The 9,053-nt window shown below is 32.1% G+C and overlaps 1 pseudogene; it reads left to right on the top strand.

The window, feature by feature from the left end:
- On the top strand, positions 6,880-8,383 carry LOC18590075 (annotated as a pseudogene).

Below are 9,053 nucleotides of genomic sequence, written 5' to 3'. Positions count from 1 at the left end.
TGTTCAGATCGCTCATATATGGGGAATAAATTTTGCTAATGAACAACCATTACCTCTCAGAATTATTGTTTGGCATAAACCATTGCTTGGTGAATTTAATTTAAATGTTGATGGTAGCTCCAAAGATAACTTTTAGAGTGCTATCGGAGGGGGGTTCTGAGAGACAATGAAGGTACACTTCTCTTTGGCTTTTTTGAAAGTCTGGGTCCTAATAATTTGTTGAAAACAGAATTACGGGCTCTATATAGAAGCCTTATTTTATGCCACCAGTATGGTATATATAATATCTGGATTGAGATGGATGCTTTGATAGTGGTGCAAATGATCAAGTCAAGTAGTATAGGGTCACATGACATTCGATATCTCTTCTTGCTTCAATTAGAAAATGTTTACATAAAATTTCTTATAGAATCTCTCATATTTATCGAAAGGGTAACCAAGCTACAGATTATTTGTTGAACCTTGGATATTCTCATCAGAACTTACAACTATTCACTCAACCTCAAGCACAGTTGCATGGCATCCTTAGATTAGATAAGCTTAATTTGCCTTATGTTATATTTAAATAAATGTAAAGGAGTAGTACTTCTCACTTTTATTTTCTATGAATTTAATCTAGATTATTGTACAAAGGTAAATTACTTATCTTATACACTAGAAATAAGTGCAAAGATAGTAATTCCTATACTAGGAACTCTTTCTCTTCCTGCTCATGTAATTCTAGAGGTACGATTTAGGTCCCCCTCCCTATTGTACCTTTTTTATTTTTAATTATTAATAAAACTTTTACAGGGTAGTTGGGCCTTGCGGGAACTTCCAGTATGAAAAAAAAAACAATTGAAATAAGACCTTTGTAACAAGATATTTCGTTATTACCCATCTTTCTTCTTTGTGTAATCATTGAAATCACTTCTGAAGTTGTAGTTTTTTTTATTTTTTAGATGGCTATGGAGTATTGTTTTAATTTTTTTTGGTTTTCTTAATGGGTTTGATTTATTGCTTATTTTGTGCATTTGATTATGATGAACAGAGATCAAGCTCCCTAACCATGGGAGAGTGGCTATATGTCACTTTCATATTGTTTATTGCAATGATTGATTTCTTAATTTTTTTCAATGGCCAAATATTTTGGATACTGGTCTTGTTTCAAGAAATGTCGTTATGGGTTCATAAATCTTGTCCTTCTTGCCAATAAATCTCCATGTACTTCTATCTCTCATTTCATATCTTTTTTATTTTTTCTTCAAAAAAGTATTAATTATTGCGATTTTTACGATTTTTGTCTTTTTGATTATACAGTATCTATTGTTAATTTGGTTTTCTAGAATTGTAAGGAAAAATGTTAATGATTATCTAAATTCTTTTTGTGTTATAAGAAAAGCTTTGGTTGGCATTGTTCCAGACTCCATACGGCAAGAATATTTTTTATTGAAAGGTAAATCTTTTGCAACAATATCAATTTCCATTATTATGTACTTTTTCCTATATCCCCATTGTTGATCATTAGGCCCAATCATAGTGTAAAGGGAAGCTCAATTGTTGAGCTGGCATTTAGGGAATTCTACTAGTTTGTGATTTTACTAAAACGAGTTCATTTTATATCTTATTGTTAATGTAATCAATTGTTGACCAATTCTTTTGATTTCATTTCAAATTCTTAAATTGAATTAAAAGGAATTGTAGTTAAGCACTTGGAACATAAGAGAATTATGAATATTATGTGACGTAAAATGAAGAACGATTGCATTTTTGCTATTTTGTTATTTGTTAATATTGAGATAAATTTGTTTTACGATTTTGTTGTATGATTAAGTTATTTTTGGAATGTCAAGTCTATAATTTAATCATTTGTGTCTTTTGCTTTAAATTGTGAGACTTTAAAGTAAGTTTGTTTGCCACATAGGATTGATATGGATTAGCATGTATTTCTTCATTAATCGTTAATAAAGCTTTTTCAAATGCAATTTTTAGTTTTCATTGTTGTTTCTTTGAACTAATTAAATGAAGACATTGTGGAGAGGTTTGCAACATGTGGGGGAATGTGTTTCAAACATATTCGTTAATATGAAGAAATTTCAAACGATATTTATTGATGCCATGGACAAAGCTATTAACGAAGAATCCAAGGTATGAGGCTATATGGATATTATCTCTTTGTGTAATGAATCTTTTGAATCACTTTTTTTTGTCAAATGCCACAAGTGACTCTACAAGTTAATTTCAGGAGGCAGACTTGCCTATAGAAGTAAAAATGTCAACAATTCAAGTTATCAAGTAAGAGTACTTTTTATAATGTTGACTGAGGTGAGGTAGGAGAGGACTGAGGAAGTTTAGAGGTAATTGTACTTGTCAATTGGAAGGAATTACGTGAAAATTGAGTTCTTTAACTATGGGTAAGAGAGAAAACTTAGGGCTACTTAGATGACATGACAAAGACTATTTATTGTAAATTGATAAATTTCATGAACTCTTGGTTTGTTCAAGGCATTGAACTATTGAAAGTGCAACTTGAACTTGAAAAATTATGAAAAAAGTTAAAGGGAGATTATCTAAATTGCTTGGTCTTAATTTTTGCCCATTATCATCTCATGATTGATGTAATGTACAAATTTTTTGTAACTGTTATTTCTGTGTATCTCAAATGTTAAGAATCAAATATTCTTCATTGCATCTTTCTTTTGCTTTCTAGTGATGCTGGATACAAACATACATTTATTATTCTTTTATAGTTAATGAATCCACAACACTTCACAACTGATAACCATTTATTTCTTTGTTCTCACTTTTTTAAGTATAAATTAACACAATTTGTATAATCATAATATACATTACTTTGTATCATTTTAAGGATCAAATAATCTACAATTTTATAGTTGCATCATAACAACTACATTACTTTGTTTCTTTTTTAAAAAACAATCTATAACAATTGCAATACTCATATTGTTAATATCGATAAACAATTTTTAATATCTATTCATTCAAAAATTTTATACTAAATATTTAACATTAACTATTTATGAAATTCTATAAACTCACAGTGTATCACGAGTGCTCTTCTACTAGCATTAAAAGCCATCTTTCACATTATTTCACTCTTCTTTGAACTTTCACTACCAACCATGCAAAGAAAGCTAGGCTAGCTTTTTTCTATGCCACCCACTTTATTCCCGATTTGTTGCACCAAATACTCCAAAATTTCCACACCTCATGACATGAGAAAAATAAATGGTTCACAAATTCTATTTCTTCTTTGCAAATAGACAAATTGCCGAATCCCTTAGAATAATTCCTCTTCTAAAGAGCTTCTCCTTCATTACCATTCTTCCTTTAAGCATAAGCCAGCAAAAGATCTCAATTTAGGTGGTGCAATCCTCAACCATTATAAGTTCTTCCACTTGAAACCAATTCCCTTTTCACCCCCTATAACTATTCTACTAAAGAATTTAACGGAATACTCACGCTCGAGTTCCCCTTCTAGATTAACTTATTCATTTCACCTAGTCTTGGCACTATGTCGCTTAGCATGTTCTGGAGATTATACCACTGTTGAGTTTCCCAAACAAAAAGTTCTTTTAAGGTTCAATCTACTAAGATTCAGCCTCGTGCTCAAACATAAAGTAATGAAAACTAAAAGTATAATGCAGTGACAAAATAAAAATACATTTAATCAGAGAAATAGTTGAAACCTTGAGGATCAATGTTTGTATTTTTCATCAATTTTCAAATTAATTATGAATACTCATAAGTTTAAGTATTACGTACCTTACTCTGAATATCGTAATCAAGAGCCAATGAAATCCAAAAATGCTTATGATGAATTAAGTAACTTGAAAAAAGAATAAGACAGTATAAAATTCTGCAGTCGAAATCTTTGCTTCTTCACCTTTAGGATTTGTCAAATCTTCAGCCACCCAAGTGTTTGGCCTCTAACAGTAATCCACTCAGTGATCGAATAAGACCTTCTCAAAGGTAGAATTTTACTTGTGCTAGCAAGTTTTGTTTCTAAAACAAAAAGATCAAAAGTTCTTTCCAAATCTTATTTCTATCATAAAGAGAAGACTATTTATCTTTTTCTTATTTTTATGAAATTGTTAAGAAGTAGGTGGAGGCTTTAAAATTTTAGTTGGCTAACATATTTACATAGCCAAACTAAGTTGTAACCCTAGATACAACATTTGTATTTCTACTCAATTAAGTCATTGTGAACTTAATTAATTTTTTAATTTTTTTAATTTATTTCAATTGAGTCTAACTTAATTGATTATCCTTATTTAATCTCAATTATGTCACTTAATGTGTGTGACCCATTAGGCTTCTAATATGTTGGCAATAAATATAAATCATAATCAAATATCAATTTAATAATTGATCTATATTTATAAATCTTCAATAGTATCTGGCAACACATCATGACCACCAAAATGTTAAAGAGTCAATTAAAGAATTTGACAAACCCCTTCAATGATAAGCCTCTCAATGCAATACGATCCTTTCATCAAATATCCCAAATATGTCATTAAGCATGGCTCGGTGTTTACTTATGACATTCCATATTAGTTCTCATGATTCATGACTAACTTTTTGAATTTAGGAAACTAACTTTCTTCAAATTCAGCATACTTTGGCCAAAGACTTTATACTAGTTAGTCTAAAATTGAGAACAGATGATATACATCCTCTCATATCACTTAAGATGATGAATCCTCTCTTGACCACTCATTCACCTTCGTATGCTTTATGGCATACTCAAAAACAGTCTGTTTAGGCATTTGATCACTTTTAGACCCGTATGGGTGAAATCAAAGGATGTCATTTCTCATGCAAGATAAACAGGTGTCTCAAGTCCGAGGACTAGTTGCACGACTATGTATGAGAACATATTACATAGACACTTGAGTGAAATACCAAATGGAGTTCTTACAGTGGGTTATGTTCAGTGAACTTATTTTTTAACAAGCACCCACATGTTATATTCAAGTATCCCATATACTTTAATTTATGAGATCGATCGCTTACTTTCCAAGTAAGGAGGCTTAACATGTATCAGTCTTTGAGCATGGTCAATGCCCTGTCTTGACAATACAATTACTAGAAACAATTTAGAAACATGGTTTTGATGCAGAGTGTCTTCTAATTGTAACAGCTTTACAATTATCTTGCAAGGCCTTTATGTTTCATGGGTTTCATCCATTTAGTACTTAATAACTTCTTATTATTGCACTAATATGAAGGAAAACCTCTATCACATATAATTATACGATTAAATATACATTAAATTAGAATATATATATATATATATATATTCATTGACCAATCTAATTGGCTTAATGGTATATACCAATAATCTCCCACTTGCACTTGAGTCAATTGCTAACATATCCAATATCGAACTCTTTCACTTAGTGACTGTGTCTTAGGACAACTCAAGTTGCAATATTTGGGAATATGTTAATTTATATGTTTGACAATCTCCATTGTCATAATCGAAATACTAATTTAGATCACAACGAGACCTTGATTTCGTTATTATGGCTCTTGTTGTTACTTTAACAACTAGAAATCATTTACTGGTTTATTAAATCGATGATTTAAATATCTCTCCTTTTGTAGCCTAAACACAAGGTTTGTAATTGATTATAGATATAATCATGCAATTATCTCTTGTTTTGGAACCATTCAAATATAACTACTTAATCATGACTTTATGTCACTTTTAACACTCAAGATTCTCTCTATGTTACATGTCATTCTAAATTCTTTTGTTGAGTCCCTTTTAGGTTCTAACTCTTTAGTCTTATTTTGTTTTTCCTAGACTGGCAAATGTATCTTATACACTTTTAATGAATAACTTATCTTACTCTCACCAACCTTATGATTTGCACAAAATATATTTATCTTATTCAATATATTCAACTACTTGGAATTTATTACATTGAATGGAAATTATTATCCAATTGATCATGTTGAATCATTTAGTAGACTCATTTTATATGAGTAGTGCATCAATATGCATCCTACTAATGGTTTGTATCTACCGGATGAATTATGCATCTTTATGCATCCCATTAAATCAATCTTTGTGCACAGATCTTATTTATTGGATTTCATAATTTCATGACCCTTGACCTTTAAAGTATCATTAGCTCCCATTATTTCTATCATGTATAGAAATCTTACCAAGTAAACGTATTTACTTTCCTTTAGGGTGTTATATTCATAACTTTTATGTATACTTTCATATCATAAGTCGTTCATCATTGGTTATATGATGAAATTCTCTCAAATGTTAGTTCATGCGATTAACTGGGTTTGGAATGCTTTATGATTCATCTCTTATGAATTCAATATGATAATCAATTGTTATTTAGTTCTAAACAATCTTGATTTAGTTATAAAATTTCAATAAGAATTCTCCTTGACTAAACGTGATCATAATCTTATTATGAATTCATTGAGTTAGAACTCAATTTGATCTAAGTCATTTCATTAATTTTCTTTTTGATTCATAATTAAAAGAAAAATAATCTCACAATGATCTTATGGCTTATTATTGATTATCATTTATGCAAGGTTATACTTAAGCCTAAACAAAATCAAAGGCGGCTATAGGCCAGGAGTTCCTCCAAATTTATCTAGTTCCCGGCTACCTGTGTTAGGGGCTACCCTCTCAACCCTTGTCCTGATATAACGTACACACGCTTGCTCGAAATAGATGTATAAAAGTTTAATATCACACTTAGATGGCAAGAAAACAGCCCCAGATATGTACATAAAAGAACAGCCTTAAGTTTAAGTTGTTCATAAACCAGTTTAACACTAATTCCTTTCTTTGTTCACTTGTTCATAACCTTGATCAAGATTAACAAATTGCCAACGATGGCTCCTAGTTATTCTATTTACACCTGCATCTTTCTCCTAAGTTTACTCATGATCATGTTCATGGCTAGTTCTCGACCAATCGACGCTGCTGAAATTCCTGTGGCCATACTTATAAGAGTTGATCCATCAGGGAAGGGAGACTACAGGAAAATACAGGATGCCATTGACGCCGTGCCATCCAACAACAAAGAAGTTGTGTTCATTTTGGTCAAGCCTGGGATCTACAAAGAAAAGATTGTTGTGCTTGCGGACAAGCTCTTCATGACAATAAGTGGTTCAAAGGCAAAATGGCACGATGATAACTTGGGATGATTGTGAGAATATATTTGAATCTCCTACCTTCTCTGTGTTGGCTTCTGATTTTGTTGCCCGATACCTCACAATTCAGGTACATTCTTTTGATACTAAATAAATGTATTTTGGCCTTAACAAACAAGATTAATTGGCAAAATGTTTGACAAAGGGTCATCTCTTAATATATACCATGTTTTTTATTTTTTGTCAAATTCCATACTCATTTATGAATTATGATAACCTGACAATTTATAAAATAAAGTGAACACCGAGTGACCTGAAAATCAGATTCAAAATATTACTTTTTTATTTTTACTCACATAAATTTATTTAAAGTTCCTATTTAAATTCATAAAATCCAGAAATGAAATATATAAAGCAATAAATAACTAATCTTCTGTGTCTTCTCTTTCATCTCTAGAACACGCATGGAGCTGGTGCCAAAGCAGTAGCATTGAGGGTATCTCGAGATAGGGTAGGTTTCTTCGGAAGCAGAATTTTATTCTATCAGGATACCTTGCTAGATGACACCGAAAGACACTACTACAGCAGTTGTTACATTGAAGGAGCTGTCGACTTCATTTGTGGAATGCCGCTTCTCTTTTTGAGGTAACACATTCAAGAACCTGATCATACATAGATGCCAATCTTAGCAATATATAGCTGCCATGTATAGCTTACAAGTGGATTTCTCTTGGGATTTTTTTCAGAGGTGCCATTTGCATTCACCCTCGGAAGGAGATGCAGCTATCACAGCCCAACGCAGGGAGTCACCTTCTGAGGACACAGGCTTTACTCTCTTGGGTGGTTGTTTTTGCCCTTACCTATATGTCTCATGCGATTCTGCCCCAAGGGTGGGATGACAGGGGAGACTCGTCCAAGCAAAGGTAACCAATAAAATAAAAAGCTCAGGTGTCTTCGTTCCTTTCTTCATTATTGTAGTAAAATTTTGGAAACTGAACGAATATGTAATTGTCTTCCGTTGATTCTTGATTCTACAGCTCGGTTTTGTATAGAGAATATAAATGTTATGGACCTGGAGCCAATACAAAGAAAAGGGTTGAATGGTCACGAGAGTTGACAGGCGAAGAGGCCAGCCTTGCTTGACAAAGAACATGATTGGTGGCAAGATTGGATCAAATCAACGCCAGCCCGTTTCAGGAAAGCTGCAACTGCCTAATCTAACAATTCCACTAGGCATGCCTAATCATGAAGATTGAAGAATGATGTGCAGAGCTGATGCTGTTGACCTTTCTCTTGTGCATTTATATGTTTTTTTCAATCTCCCCTCTTTGGTACTACTTTTTAATTAGAAAATTTGTTTATGTAAAGTGATTCATTCATTCATTTTTTTTTTGTAAATACTCTGAATTTGTCTTGTACCACTCAAAATTAACTGGATCAATGAAGCATTTATATATGGAGAAAAGATTTCCATTCTTTCAGTATTATTTCTTTGATTGGGAAAGCCAACAAAATAATATAAAAATATACATGAAAATTACTTGTTAGATAAAAATATTCCAAAGTACAGTAAGTAAAAGATATAGATACAAGCCATGAATCCTAATTTGTAAATAGAACATGACTGATTCAGCCAGTGAGCAAGCTCCACCAAGCGCCCAACTTTTTTACCAAAGCCTGCACAAATGACGACACAATGCATCGAAGTGCTGACCCTGCGGCTGTGGTTTTTCAAAGTCTGGTAACGCTTCAACAAAGAAGTTTATCAGCTTCAGCCTAAAAGTTTATCGAAAAACGACAATGCCTGACCTGACCACGCCCACAGTTTTTCAACATTGATTTCCAACGGCCTCATATTCTCCTTTCCCCTCTGTCTTTTTAAAAGCCAAAAACCTTTTCTTCTTCAGGATTTG

This window comes from Theobroma cacao, chromosome 9, assembly GCF_000208745.1.
Source record: "Theobroma cacao cultivar B97-61/B2 chromosome 9, Criollo_cocoa_genome_V2, whole genome shotgun sequence".
Classification (NCBI taxonomy): domain Eukaryota; kingdom Viridiplantae; phylum Streptophyta; class Magnoliopsida; order Malvales; family Malvaceae; genus Theobroma; species Theobroma cacao.
This window is presented reverse-complemented; position numbering and strand designations above follow the sequence as displayed.